The following is a 14,472-nucleotide window of genomic DNA, read 5'->3' on the forward strand; positions in this document are numbered from 1 at the left end:
AGGAACTTCAAGAACCGGAAGAGCGATCGTGGCGGGAAAGGTATGTATGTGCACAACCTCGGCGCTTGCTCTATGTCTACTAAGGAGGATGAACTTGTAAGTTTTTTTATTATTATTTATCTTTATATTTTTTAAATAAATATTTTATATATTCTTTGGCTAATAATGGCGGTTTTTTTAGATCGAAGCAAATGACGGTAATCCCGTTGATCATCTCCAACTCATTAAGGTGGCTCACACTAACAAGACGACGGGTCAAATTCAGGACCCCGTGATCAAAGGTGTCGTTGATTTGGTGGAAGCTGAAATAGTATCTCAATCTCAGCCTCTCTCTGATGACGGCGATTCTACGGGAGCTTCAACCAACTTGTCTCTATTGCAAAAAAAAGAGATGGTTGAAAAGGTAATTTTTTTTATTAATATATTTTTTTATAATGTCGATTACTAACTTGTCCCTATTTACTAACTTTAAATATTTTTGTAGGCAGTTCCTAAAAAGAAAAGAGGCCGTTTAGTTGGGTTGGCCCGCCGTGCTTCTTCGTATCCGGCATCTTCTTCGCAAGCTCCGTATGCCGATCCCATGATTCTCGAGGAGCTACATGACAAAGATGAACGGATTGGGGCATTGGAGGAGCAGAACACCACTATCCTTTCTGAGAATGCCACTATCCGTTCGGAGAATGCCATTATCCTTGTTGAGTTGGCATCCCAGAAGAAGTTCAACACCGAGATAATGCAGAAGCTAGATCGTTTGATGTCTTCGAGATCATCTTAGTTTTTTCGGTTTTTTAAAACTTTCTGAATGTTTTTTTTCTATTTCGGTTTGTATGAATTTTAAACTTTCTGAATGTTTTTTTTTCTATTTTGGTTTGTATGAATTTAAATTCTATAATATTATTAGTTTTAAATTTCTGATTTTTTTAATTTATTAATTAATTTTAATATAAAAAAATATATAAAAATGCAAAATTAATTCGTTTTTAAAATTGGAATATTCCGACGAACTCTGGGCGTCGGAATATACCGACGGACAACGGTTCCTCGGAATATACCGACGAACCAACATCCGTCGGAATTTACCGACGAACCATTATCCGTCGGAATATACCGACGAACAAATATCCGTCGGTATATTCCGACGAACCAATGTCCGTCGGTATATTCCGACGAACAAACGTCCGTCGGAATATACCGAGGAATCCAGTACGTCGGAATTGTCCGAGGAACGCTCTCCGTCGGTACATAGTTTTTCCGATGAACTCTGGTCTCGTGTGTCCGCATCGTAATATCGTCGGAAGTTCGTCAGAATGACGTTTCTCGGTATTCGTCAGAAAGTCGTCGGAAGTTCTGACGAAGTTTTGACGAATTTTTTTCCGACAAAACGATACCGACAGACAGGTTCGTCAGAAATTTGTCGGAATCGGTCTATTCCGACGAATTTCTGACGATTTCGGCCATCAGAATCCCCTTGTTTTCTTGTAGTGTTTGTGGCGTGAGCAGTGTGTCCTTCCCAGAGGAACTCTCGGCTCCTGCGATGATTATAATTCAAGATTCAAACACACTTAAAACTATTAAGTGTCTTAACTCAAGAACTTATTAATCTAAGAACACTTTGATTTCGTAATGAACCATCGAAACTCTTACGATTTCGTTTTTTCGTATGTGAGAACGAAGAGGAGGATGACGAAAACGAGATTAAAGACGAACCATCTGACGAAACACCGATGAAGAACAATGATTTTCCAAGAACCCTAAATCGCCATGGATGAAGTCAAGAGCTACGGCAGAGAAAAGAAGATTAAAAAAAAATTAGGGCAACTTTACGGGTTTTACCTCAACCGTATCTTTTTTTTCCTTTTTTTTTATTTTTAATGCTAAATCAATTACGAAAATAATTGTTATAATTATAATTCATATTAATTGGTTTATTTTAAGGGTATTATGGTATTTACAAGAATTAAAATCCTATTTTCCTAAATAATCTTCTAAAAATCCCATTGAGACAAATCTAAGTTGAGAATGTCCTTTTTTCCAATTTTCCCTAAAATAAATACTATATGGAGAATGAAAACCAGATTTTTCTAAAAGCAACATATAAATTTGATTATATTTTCAAAACCAAAAAAAAAACTACGGTTTTTTTTGATGAAATCTGTCAATATATACACTACAAGAAAACATCAAGGATTCTGAGGGAAAAAATCGTCGGAATTTCGTCGGAATATCGTTATTCCGACGACATACCGACGAAACACGTCGTCGGAAATAATTCCTCGGAATATACCGAGGGAAAAGTTCCTCAGAATAAACAGAGGAACCTGTCCCTCGGTATAGCCCGAACGTTTTTTAAAAAACGCATCGATCGATGCGTTTTTGAACAAAAACGCATCGATCGATCAAGTGAAAAATATAATTAATTTCCTCGGAATGTAAAAAATATTAATTTTTTTAAAAAAATAAAATTTCTGAAATTTAAATTCGAAAATATGAAATTAAAAGTAAAATTGAAATCATATTAATTAATATTCAAAGTTTCACAAATAAAAATAAAACATTCCGAGTTTGTGGAAAAAAAAAAAACTACGGGTCTGGCACGTCCGGGAACACCTCGTTTGGGTACATCCTCTGCATCATCTCCATCATTTGCTGGTTCAGCCTCCTCTGTGCCTCATAGTCCGCCTGTTGAGCCGCCATCTGGGTCTCTAACAAAGATATACGATCATCTTTGTCCTTCAACTGGGCCGTAAGTACTTCTGGATCAACAAAGGGCGGTGGTGCAGAAGAAGGTGGAACCGACCGGGTGCGACGACCCAAACCGACCAAACGTCCCTTCTTCTTTGGAACCGACTGTATAGAAAAAAGCCAAATTTAGAAATTTAAACCAAGAAATAAAAGAATTGAACTTTTAAAAACAAAGAACTTACGGATTCAACGATTTCGTTGATTCGAAACCGGGACAAGTTGGTCGAAGCCGTCGAAGCGTCATCCTCGGTTTGAAGCTGAGACACTTCGTCTACCACCTGAGTTTGGACCAGGTCGACCACGTCCCTCACAAGACCGTCATCAATCTGGCCGGTCTTCTTGTTGGTATACGCCCTCCTCATTAGGGCGAGATCATCAACCGGCTCGCCATCATTTTTTTCCGCCTTGAAAAAAAACATAAATTAAAGAAACATTAGAAATTAGAAGAAATGCACAATAAATTTAAATTCTGAAACTCAAATAATTGAAGAAAAAGCGGTTGAACTTACCATCCGATCTCCGAGAGTGGCAATAGATTGAGCACCCAAGTTATGCTTGTAGATGCCCTTCCCTTTACGGCCGCTCTTGCGGTTGGTGGAGTTGGTGGAAGAAATTTCTTTCGTCTCTTCCTTATCCCAATGCGCACACAACTCCTTCCAGACCGTGTCGTTTGTCGACTTTGGGACCTTTTAATAAAAAAAAAAGAAAAATTTAATAAACTAAAAAATAGTTTAAATAAATTAAAAAATGGTTTAATAAATTAAATCGAACCTTATTGATTTCCCACTTCTTCTTCCACTCGTGGATCTGCTTCCCATAGTTGTCCATTACTTTATGGACGAAGTGGTGATAGATAAAGAGCGTCTCATCGGAATTCCAGTTGAACTCTTGCTGAAAAAAAAACACAATTTGTAGAAAATTTATATTAAAGATTAAAAATATAAGTAAAAAATTAGAATACTTACCGCAAACTAACGAAACCACAGAACCTGCTTGTCGGTTGGGAAGTGAGTGAAAGTCGGATGTCCACTGTCGAGGGCCGAGTACATCATACGGTTGATCCATGCGCTGATCCCGTTCCCGGATCGGTTGAACCTTATTAAAAGAACAAACGGTTAATAATGAATCCAAATTTAAAGAAAAAAAAATGTTTAATTACCATGTTTGACCCCGTCCATGTGGATACGGAGTGAGATACGGAAGATGGTCACGACCGGGCTGTTGAACCAACTCCGCAACACGCATCACTCCCGGAGGACCCAGAGGAACAGGAGCGGATGCAGCAGCGGGAGCGAGAGGAGCAGGAGCGGGTGCAGCAGAGGGAGATGTATGGTTGGAGCTGTGGGGCGAAGGGGAATCCTGAAAATGGCTGGAATCCCGAGACTGGCTCCCCGTACCACCACGACCACGACGCTGTCGAGGCCGGGTCTGATCATCATGAGACCTGTAAATTTGAAAAATATATTTAATAAATACAGAAATATATAAATTAATTTTTTTTTTTTAAAAAAAAATCCCCAAATAATTTAATCACAAAAGAAGATTTATATATATTAAAATTTTTAATAAATATATAAAAATAGTTCTAATAAACAAAAAATAGTTGTAATAAATAAAAATAGTTTAATAATTACAAAAAAATAGTTTTAATAATATATATATATTAAAATTATTTTTAAATCCCAAATAATAGATTTTAATCACAAAAAAAGTTTTATAGATATTTAAAATGTTTTGTAAAATCCAAAAAATCGAATTTATATAGAAAATTTTTTTTTTGTAAAGTCCAAAAAATCGAATTTATATAGAAAAATCGTTTTGTAAAATACAAAAATCGATTTTATAAATAGAAAAAAAAAATTATAAAAAAATTCTAAATCAATTCAACAAAACAAATCATTCAACCAAATCACAATTCTAAACCTATTATACAACCAAATCACAATCCTAACCAATCACCCTAAAAAAAATCTATCAAAACCACACAAAAATCTAACAAATAGAACCTAAGAGAGTGGGATAGGGTCCTTACATGATTTGTGTAAGAGAAGAGGGAGATCGCCGGAGATATCGTCGGATTTCAGGGGGAAATCGCCGGAGAGAAGAGAGGATTTGCGCAGAAGAAGAAGAAAGAAATGGGGAAGAAGAAGTGGCTCGTGGAAATATTTGCCCGGTAAAATGAAAATATTCCGAGGAAATTCCGACGGATAGTAAAATATCCGTCGGAAGTTCCTCGGAATATTCCGAGGAAATACCGAGGAACTAGTGTTTGGGGTTTCAAAACATCAATTTTTTTTTCCGTATTTCATTTCTTATACAATTGTAATGCATACCATTGAGGATTCTTTGTATAGATGAGCATAAACCATGAAATAAAAAATTTCAAAACTAATTGAAAGTATTCCCTTTACCGTTCATTAAAAGGTATAAGTGTTTGTCTTATGTTGCGAGATTTCGTTCATACAATCGGAAAAGTGTTAATTATACGGTAAAGAACAAATTTTTGACTTCATAATGAACGTATGACACTTAATAAGGGTTATATAGGTGTTATTCAAACGGCAAAACGTTGTTTTCAGTTTAAAAACCCTATTTCCTCGGAATTTCCTCGGATTATTCCGAGGGAACTCCGAGGAAACCCTCTTCTTCCTCGGAATTTCCTCGGAATATTCTGAAGAAATTCCGAGGAACTAGTGTTTGGGGTTTCAAAACGTAATTTTTTTTAAATAAACGCATCGATCGATGCGTTTTTGAACAAAAACAAATCGATCGATTACAAAGATGGACCGGGCCGTAAGATTGTGATCGATCGATGAGAGAATCCCATCGATCGATCGAGAATCTCAATTGTTCCTCGGAATGTCCTCGGAAAATCTTGTATGTTTTTTTAAAAACGCATCGATCGATGCGTTATAGAACAAAAACGCATCGATCGATTACAAAGATGGACCGGGCCGTAAGATTGTGATCGATCGATGAGAGTATCCCATCGATCGATGCGTTATAGAACAAAAACGCATCGATCGATTACAAAGATGGACCGGGCCGTAAGATTGTGATCGATCGATGAGAGTATCCCATCGATCGATCGAGAATCTCAATTGTTCCTCAAAATGTCCTCGGAAAATCTTGTATGTTTTTTTAAAAACGCATCGATCGATGCGTTATAGAACAAAAACGCATCGATCGATTACAAAGATGGACCGGGCCGTAAGATTGTGATCGATCGATGAGAGTATCCCATCGATCGATCGAGAATCTTAATTTTTCCTCGGAATGTCCTCGGAAAATCTTGTATGTTTTTTTAAAAACGCATCGATCCATGCGTTTCTGAACAAAAACAAATCGATCGATTACAAAGATGGACCGGGCCGTAAGATTGTGATCGATCGATGCGTTATAGAACAAAAACGCATCGATCGATGCGTGTTCGGAAAACAGAATTATAAGGCAAAACCCGACCTTTTCTGGATCTAAACCTTAGAACTCTCATCCCCTCCGATTTCCCCTATAATTCGCCCCCCCTTTCTCTCTCTATAATCATCCGATTTGAACAATTTTGGGCTCCATTCCACTTGATTTTTCGAGCTCTACCTGATTCCTACACTCGTCTTCACCCTAAGACAGGTATACTCCGCGAATCTCCACATTCTGAAATCGTGTTCTTGAGCATTTTTTGGGTTTTGTGAATTTCTTATTTCCGTGTTGATTCCTTGATCAAATATGCATGAAACAGATGTTTAAACATGGAATAGAACACAATTGTCTGTGATCAACGAGTTTGGAACAGGATTTGAGATGATTTAGGGATTGAGAATTTTTTTCAATTTGGTTTTTTTTTTATCACAACTCGATTTCGCTTTTCATTTTCATGTTGCTTTGAGTTCTTAATTGATTATAACCATGTTGAGAGCAATGATTCTATTTTGTAGAGAATGAAGCGCACGAAAATGTCAGCAAAGAAGAACACACAAGAAGAGGGTTCGTCTCAGCGAGAGAAGCAAAGGCCAAAGAAGTGGGATAAGTCTGATACCACCCACTACAACAACATGAAGAAGGTAGCCGTTCCGGCTACACAACTAGCATGTCCTGAGACGATGACAATATTGGGAATCCAAGCAGACATTGAAGGACTGTTCCAGAACATGGGTCTAGGCCAACTATGCAACCTCAACGAACCCACTTATCCGGAGTTGGTACGCCAGTTCATAGCATCCGCATACGTCACCCGTCCCGATGATAGCCATCAGGAAGGTTTCCTGGCATTCGTAGTGCAGAAAGTATACTATGAGGTATCTTTCACAGACCTCTGCAGACTATTTGGATTGAGTGCAGGGGAGAGGACATCTGGTCTTTATTGGACTTCAGAGCTGTTGAACTTCTGGGAAACGATTGGCACAGGGGTTTATAGATCTTCTCAGGCAAAGGAGTCACTTATCCGGAGCCCAGTACTGAGATATGCCACACGCCTCATTGGCTCATTGCTATACGGGACAACCACAGCCGCATCAGTCACGCAATGGGAGTTGTGCCTCCTGTACCAAGGTGTGAGGCATTTGCTACCGGCATTTGGAAACTCTACATTCCCACCTGCTACTGCCTTCAACATGGGAGCGGTGCTGGCCGCAAACTTAGCAGGATACAAGGGGAAAGTAACCAAATACAAGAGCAATGCATGTGGATTTGGTGCAGTGATTACTCGGATCCTTAGACATGTGGGTGTAGACTGCAAGAACCAGCAGGTAGCACTGGACAGATCGAACAACATTGCTTGGAACTACCTGGATGTCATTTCTCTAGTAAGTAAGGAGTTCATAGCTGGTCCCCACTCGAGGATCCATCGGGATGGTCCTTACGTCTACGTATTCCAGGACCGAGCGAAGAAAACACTCTACTGCCACCTACCTCAGATCGGTCTGACTTCTCTACTTTCAGAGGCTGCAGTTGAGTTCCTACCCCCTGCTACCGCACTAGTAGACAAGCCATCCTTCTTCACGCCAAAATATCAGACCAAAGGCAAGGGCGTGGTTGATGAAGAAGGAGAAGATGAGGCTGCACAAGCCATTCCAGATGATTCACAACCCCATCAGCTACTCCCATCAGACTCCAGCCAGTACAAGCTGCAAGAGCTTCCACCGAACGCCACTTCGCGCCAGCAACAACATTGGAGAGATCAGAGCATAAAGACAAACAACGACATGCTACACAAGATCTGGGCTGCCATTTCACGTATCAGGCCGTGTCGTTGCCAAAAGGATGATGTAGTTCATCGGGACAACTCTCCATCCAGCTCTGGTTCGGGTTCGAGTGGTACACACAGGGTAAGAAAGAGGTCCAAGAGACCCAACGATGCAGGAACATCTGGAGCAGGAGACGAGGAGTAGGAGCTATCACCGGCTATTTTATTTTCTTTTCTATTCTAACGTTTTATGGTCTTATTTTCTGTTAATTTTGAACTGAGTTTTTTTTTGGGTTTCTTAATTATGAGTTCGTATTTCTTTTACATGGTTTCTTCGTTTTATTTGGTTGTGTTCTGAGTAGTTTTTAATTCGTATTCAGCTTTGCCTTGCTAGATAAACCAAATAACTATTATCCGAGGAAAGAGGTTATATCAAGTGTTCCTCGGAATTTCCTCGGTATTTCTTTAAAAAATAAAATAAATAAGTTCAATGGTAGTCTGTTTCCGAGTCATCATCACCAGATGAATCTGAATCTGGATCTTCGTGAAACTCTCCAATCACTGGTTCATCCTCTACGTGAACGACGGCTTCCTCTCCAAAGTCGGTTAAATCGACTACAAGGCCAACTCCAGCTAAATCTTCTGCTGCACTTAAGTTGCCGGATGTGCTTGGTTGTAGTGGGTCTTCCAGCTCAGAACTTCCCTGAACTCGGCCTCTCGGGTTGAGTCTTGTAACAGTAACCCATGGATCATCTCTGTTCCTTACCCGGGGGTACTTGATATAACAAACCTGTAACATTTAGAAAAATTATAAATTAATACACATGATGATGAATCATTCTGAATAATTAACATTTAATTACCTGATCGGCCTGAGAAGCAAGAATGAAAGGATCATAATATTGCAGCTTTCGCCTCGAATTTACTGATGTAACACCAAATGCATCTGTTCTCACACCTCGATCTGGGGTGTTGTCGTGCCAATCACAATAGAAAACAGTACAGCGCAATCCAACCATGCCCAAATACTTAATTTCCAAAATCTCATGTATGTGTCCGTAGTATACATCATCTCCTGATGCAGAACAAACGCCAGCATCATAAGTCGTACTCGAACGTCTCCTCTTCTGAGTTGTGAATGCATATCCTCGAGTACAAAATCTCGGATATGACTTCACAACAAAGTTTGGTCCAACGACCATCTCACGTATCCAATCGTCAAATGTTTCACCTCTGGCCAAACCAGCAGACACCTATTAATAGCACATATATATATATTATATCAATAAATGTGAATTAGTATAAATATGTGATAAAATATATTTTAATTTGTTTAAAGCACTCACATAAGTAAACATCCATCCACTAAATTCTCTCTGCTTCATTTCTTCTAGTTCGTCCTCTGTGGCGTATCTATACTCGAACCGCTTTTCTGCCATGAAAATCCTGTATATGATGACAATAATGTAATTAATTAAGATTTAAATTTCAACTTGTTAAAATAAAAATTTGTAAGCTCATTTATTTACCTCTCATATTGAAGAACGTCTTCGCAGTTGGTGAGCAAATATGTTTGCAAATGACTGCGCTCCTGCTCAGTAAGTCGACGGTCCTTTGGTTTTCCGCTAAGTCGTCCAACATCTGTGAAAATGTCTGGAACCGTAACATGATATGTTGCCCGTTCGCCTCTATCATCATGCCGAGCAGGTCTTCTGTTTTTGGTCTGAACTTCTGCTGGAAAGTAGTACTCGGCAAAGTTTGAAGTTTCTTCATTGATCATCTGTGCGACTATAGAACCTTCCACCCTACTTAAATTTTTCACCATCTTCTTCAAATGGAACATATACCGCTCATACAGATACATCCATCTATACTGCACAGGACCACCAAGTTCCAATTCTCTTGCCAGGTGAATAACAAGATGCTCCATAACATCAAAAAATGAGGGAGGAAATATCTTCTCAAGGTTGCACTGAATCACGGCTATGTTAGTCTTCAAATTTTCAATACCTTCAAGAGTCACTGATCTCGTGCATAAATCGCGGAAGAAACCACTTATCCCTGCAATTGCTTCATGAACATTTCGTGGTAATAGTTCCTTGAAGGCGAACGGAAGGAGGCGCTGCATCATTACATGGCAATCGTGGCTTTTCAAGCCAGTAAACTTTCCTTCCTTTCTGTCGATACAGTTACGCAAATTTGATGCGTAACCGTCTGGAAATTCCACATCGTTTGAAATCCAATCAAAGAACGCATCTTTTCCCGCTGCATCAAGTCGGTATATGGGAAAAGGAGCCCTACCATTTTCATCAACATGAAGTTCTGAACGAGCACATATATCGACTAAATCCAGTCTTGACTTCAAATTATCCTTTGTTTTACCTTGAACATTAAGGATCGTGTTCATGAGATTGTCAAAAAAGTTCTTCTCAATATGCATGACATCTAAATTATGCCTTAGCAGATGATCCTCCCAGTATGGCAGATCCCAGAAAATACTTTTTTTGTGCCAGTTATGTAGTTCTCCAACAGCATCTACCGGAAAACGCTCATGTCCACCGACTTCTGGCGTCCTTTCTGCACCAAAATCTCTTAGTTGTATCTTCAAATCTTTCCCACAAATTTCCGGAGGTGGACTGTCAAACACCCTCTTGTTCTTCGTAAACAAATTCCTACTCCTACGATATGGATGATCAGGTGGTAGGAATCTCCTGTGACAGTCAAACCAACACGTTTTCCTTCCGTGTTTTAGTTGGAAAGCATCAGTGTTATCTTGACAATATGGACATGATAGCCTTCCATGCGTTGTCCATCCAGACAACATACCATATGCTGGAAAATCACTTATTGTCCACATTAGTACTGCCCGCATTTGAAAGTTTTCTTTACACGAAACATCGTATGTTTCAGCACCTTGAGCCCATAGTTGTTGCAACTCATATATTAGTGGCTGAAGAAACACATCAAGTGATCTCTTAGGATGCTCTGGTCCGGGAACGAGAATCGAGAGAAACAAAAACTCTCGTCGCAAGCACAAGTTTGGGGGGAGGTTGTATGGTGTAAGAATGACGGGCCATAGAGAATACTGTCTTCCACTCTTGCCAAACGGACTAAAACCATCAGTACATAATCCAAGGTAGACATTTCTTCTCTCATACGCAAAGTCGGGATACTTTGATTGGAAATGCTTCCACGCTTTTGCATCTGAAGGATGTCTGATCTCACCATCTGTTGAGTGCTCCGCATGCCATCTCATTGGTTGCGCTGTGCGTTCAGACAGATACAACCTCTGCAACCTTTCCGTCAAAGGTAAATACCACATCCTTTTATATGGCACTGGAACTCTTCCACTCGTATCTTTATAACGAGGCTTTCCACAAAATTTGCATGTAACCCGCTGTTCATCCGCCCTCCAATAAATCATGCAGTTGTCGCTGCATACATCTATTACCTGATACGATAAACCAAGACCAGCTACGAGTTTCTGAACCTCGTAGTATGAACCAGGAGCTACATTATCCTCGGGTAGAATACCTTTTACAAAATCAGCAATCGCATCCACACAGTCTTCAGCCAAATTATAATCTGTTTTAATGCCCATCAATCTTGTAGCAGATGATAAAGCTGAATGACCATCTCTGCAACCTTCGTACAATGGTTGCTTTCCAGCATCCAACATATCATAAAATCTCCTAGCTTCTGCATTGGGTAAATCTTCCCCTCTAAAATGATCATTTACCATCTGCTCAGTACCTACACCATAATCTACATCCGTTCTAATTGGTTCTTCTAATCTAACCGCTGGCTGAGGTTCGCTAGTACTACCATGTTCATAATCAGTTTCCCCATGATGATACCAAATTTTGTAACTTCGTGTAAACCCACTCAAATATAGATGAGTCCAAACATCCCACTCTTTAATAACCTTTCTATTTTTACAATTAGAGCAAGGACATCTTAACATACCTGTTTTTGCTTCCGGTTGTCGGTGAACTAACCCCATGAATTCGGTTATACCTCGTTGGTATTCTTCCGTAAGCAATCTCGTGTTCGGATCCAAATGAGGTCGATCGATCCAAGAACGAAAATAATTTGAAGAAGACATATTTTTTATGAATCAAATTCGTGTGTAAATAGAGTAAGAGGGAGGATGAAGATATGGAGTGAATGAAGAGGAAGAGGAGTGCTTGTATATATAGATTAAATCATGCCGACATACCGAGGAAATTCCGACGGAATTCCGACGGAAAAGGCTAGTTCGTCGGAATTTCCTCGGAATTTTGTAAAATCCCCCAACGGCTCTCCAACGGCTATAATATTTCCTCGGAATTCATCGGTTTTTTCCGAGGAACACATTGTTCCTCGGAATTTCCTCGGAATATTCCGACGGACTGAGGTTTCCTCGGAATTCTGTCGGTATATTCCGAGGAAATTCCGAGGAACCCCAATTTTGTGTTTCCTCGGAATTTCCTCGGAAATTCCTCGGTATATTCCGAGGATTTCATTTTCCGTCGGAATGTCCGTCAGAATACCGCTGTTTTCTTGTAGTGATATCATAATTTCTTAAAAATATCTGAGCCGATGATCTATTAATTATATAATACCAAATTGATCTATGCATTTCTTTTCTGATGGGTCATTTTATTTTATTTTTAAAGAACACGGGATAGCGAAGCAAATCTCAAAACTGGAAGGTTAACTTATTACCACCACTGAAAATGACTGGTTTTATAAAGTTTCAAAAAAAAAGGGACTGGTTTTGAACTTCTTATAAAATAGCATTTGAAATAAAGAAAAGTAAAAAGATTGGGCATAAGAGATCATGTACACATTGAGAAGGAAAGAAGAAGAGAGGGACAAGGGGATTCCATTTTGGATTAAAGTCCAGGGTCTCCCCGTACATCTCTGATTCCATTTTGGATTAAAGTCCAGGGTCTCCCCGTACATCTATGGACTGAGGAAACAATCAAATGCATAGGAAACGACATTGGCATCTACGAGAAAGCGGAGATAACATCTTTGGCAGCAAGAATGAGGGTCCATATAGACGGGCTGCTTCCGTTAATCACTAACTCGATACTAGAATTCCCCAATGGAGATGAAGTCAAGACTAACTTGGTCTATGAAAGATTAGACAAGCACTGTACCAAGTGCCTACGACTAGACCATGACCTTAAGGAGTGTTTGGTAGCTCGCGCAGAAGCGAAAGCACTGAAAGCAGTTCAAGAAGAGGGGAGGGAAGAATCTGATACTAATCTAAACCTATCAGGATTTACTAGAGGTTTCTCTACTGCTCCACAGCATGCGAACCGTAATCTAAGGGCCCCTGAGCTCATAAACCAGCAAGCATTTCAATTCTCAACATCTCACAAAGGCTCTGGCCGAGAAAAAAAAATAGAAACTGATGCTAGGAATCACCTGCAAAACAGAGGATACAAAACTCAAAATCAATCCTGGCAGGAACGAGGCTCACAGAGACGATCGTACCAAGCAAGAGAAAGATCAAAATTTGATAGTGACAGATACTCTCGACCTTCCAGAGAGCACCATAGTCAAAGATCCCTCCCTGGCCCCCCAAGCAAAAGTTACTACAGAGAAGTACAAAAGATCGCTCATGATCCAAGAGACACTGGATTTAGTGCCTCGAAGAGCATCCATGCTAATGTGGAACGGGGGAGTCCCCAACATGCCAGTCAGGGCATGATTCCACAAAGCGTTTTAAACGAAGCCAGGGGAGAAGCAAGAGACGTTTTGTTACAATACACGAAGTGCGCTGACCCGACCGAAATGGAAGTCAGAGAAGAAAGAGTAAGACAAGCTGAAGAAAGAGGCCAAATTGAGGCGAATGCACGGAAGATAGCACGAGCTTCCCTTAATAGTTCAGAAGAGCAGTGGATGAGCCCCGCTAAGAGTTCTTCAGAACGAGTCCCTGCTTCACAACGACTGGGGCCTAATGAACAAGCTAAGGAGCCTAATGTCGGACTTGTTGTTTCAGAAGGGGCTGACAATTCCCGCCGTAGAACCCCAATCTCCCAATGGCTTGGTGATGTAGCTACGTCCCCCATCAAAAGCCCAAGGGTCCCAGCAGTACTTCGCTTAGGCACCGGGCACTCTGGAAGCCCAAGCAAACTACCAGAGGATAAGATTCCCCTAAAGAGGAAGCCGGGAAGACCACCTGGGCGGGTGAGAATACCAGCTAGCCCGACTATTGAAAGAGGATCGCCTGCCAAAAGAAGAGTGCTGTCAACCAAACCCACAAAATGTCGCCAAAAATTAAACAGTGAACCTATGAAAGGTGGGACTAAAGCGAAAAAAGGAAAGCCGATGGGCGAAACCTCAAGGCCGGCGAATTCAGGGGAACATACCCATTCGTCTGACAACATACCTCTACGCAACATGATCCCAAAGTTGACTAGGAGGAAGGCGGTTTTTCGAGTCCCGTCTGCTCCAGTTCCTTAGCGATTGCAAGCTGGAACTGTCAGGGGTTGGGGAATCCCCGGACAGTTCGACGTCTCAAAGAGATATCCAAGAAATTCCGACCAGATATACTC

This window comes from Brassica napus, chromosome C9 (genome assembly GCF_020379485.1).
Source record: "Brassica napus cultivar Da-Ae chromosome C9, Da-Ae, whole genome shotgun sequence".
In the NCBI taxonomy this organism is placed as follows: Eukaryota; Viridiplantae; Streptophyta; class Magnoliopsida; order Brassicales; family Brassicaceae; genus Brassica; species Brassica napus.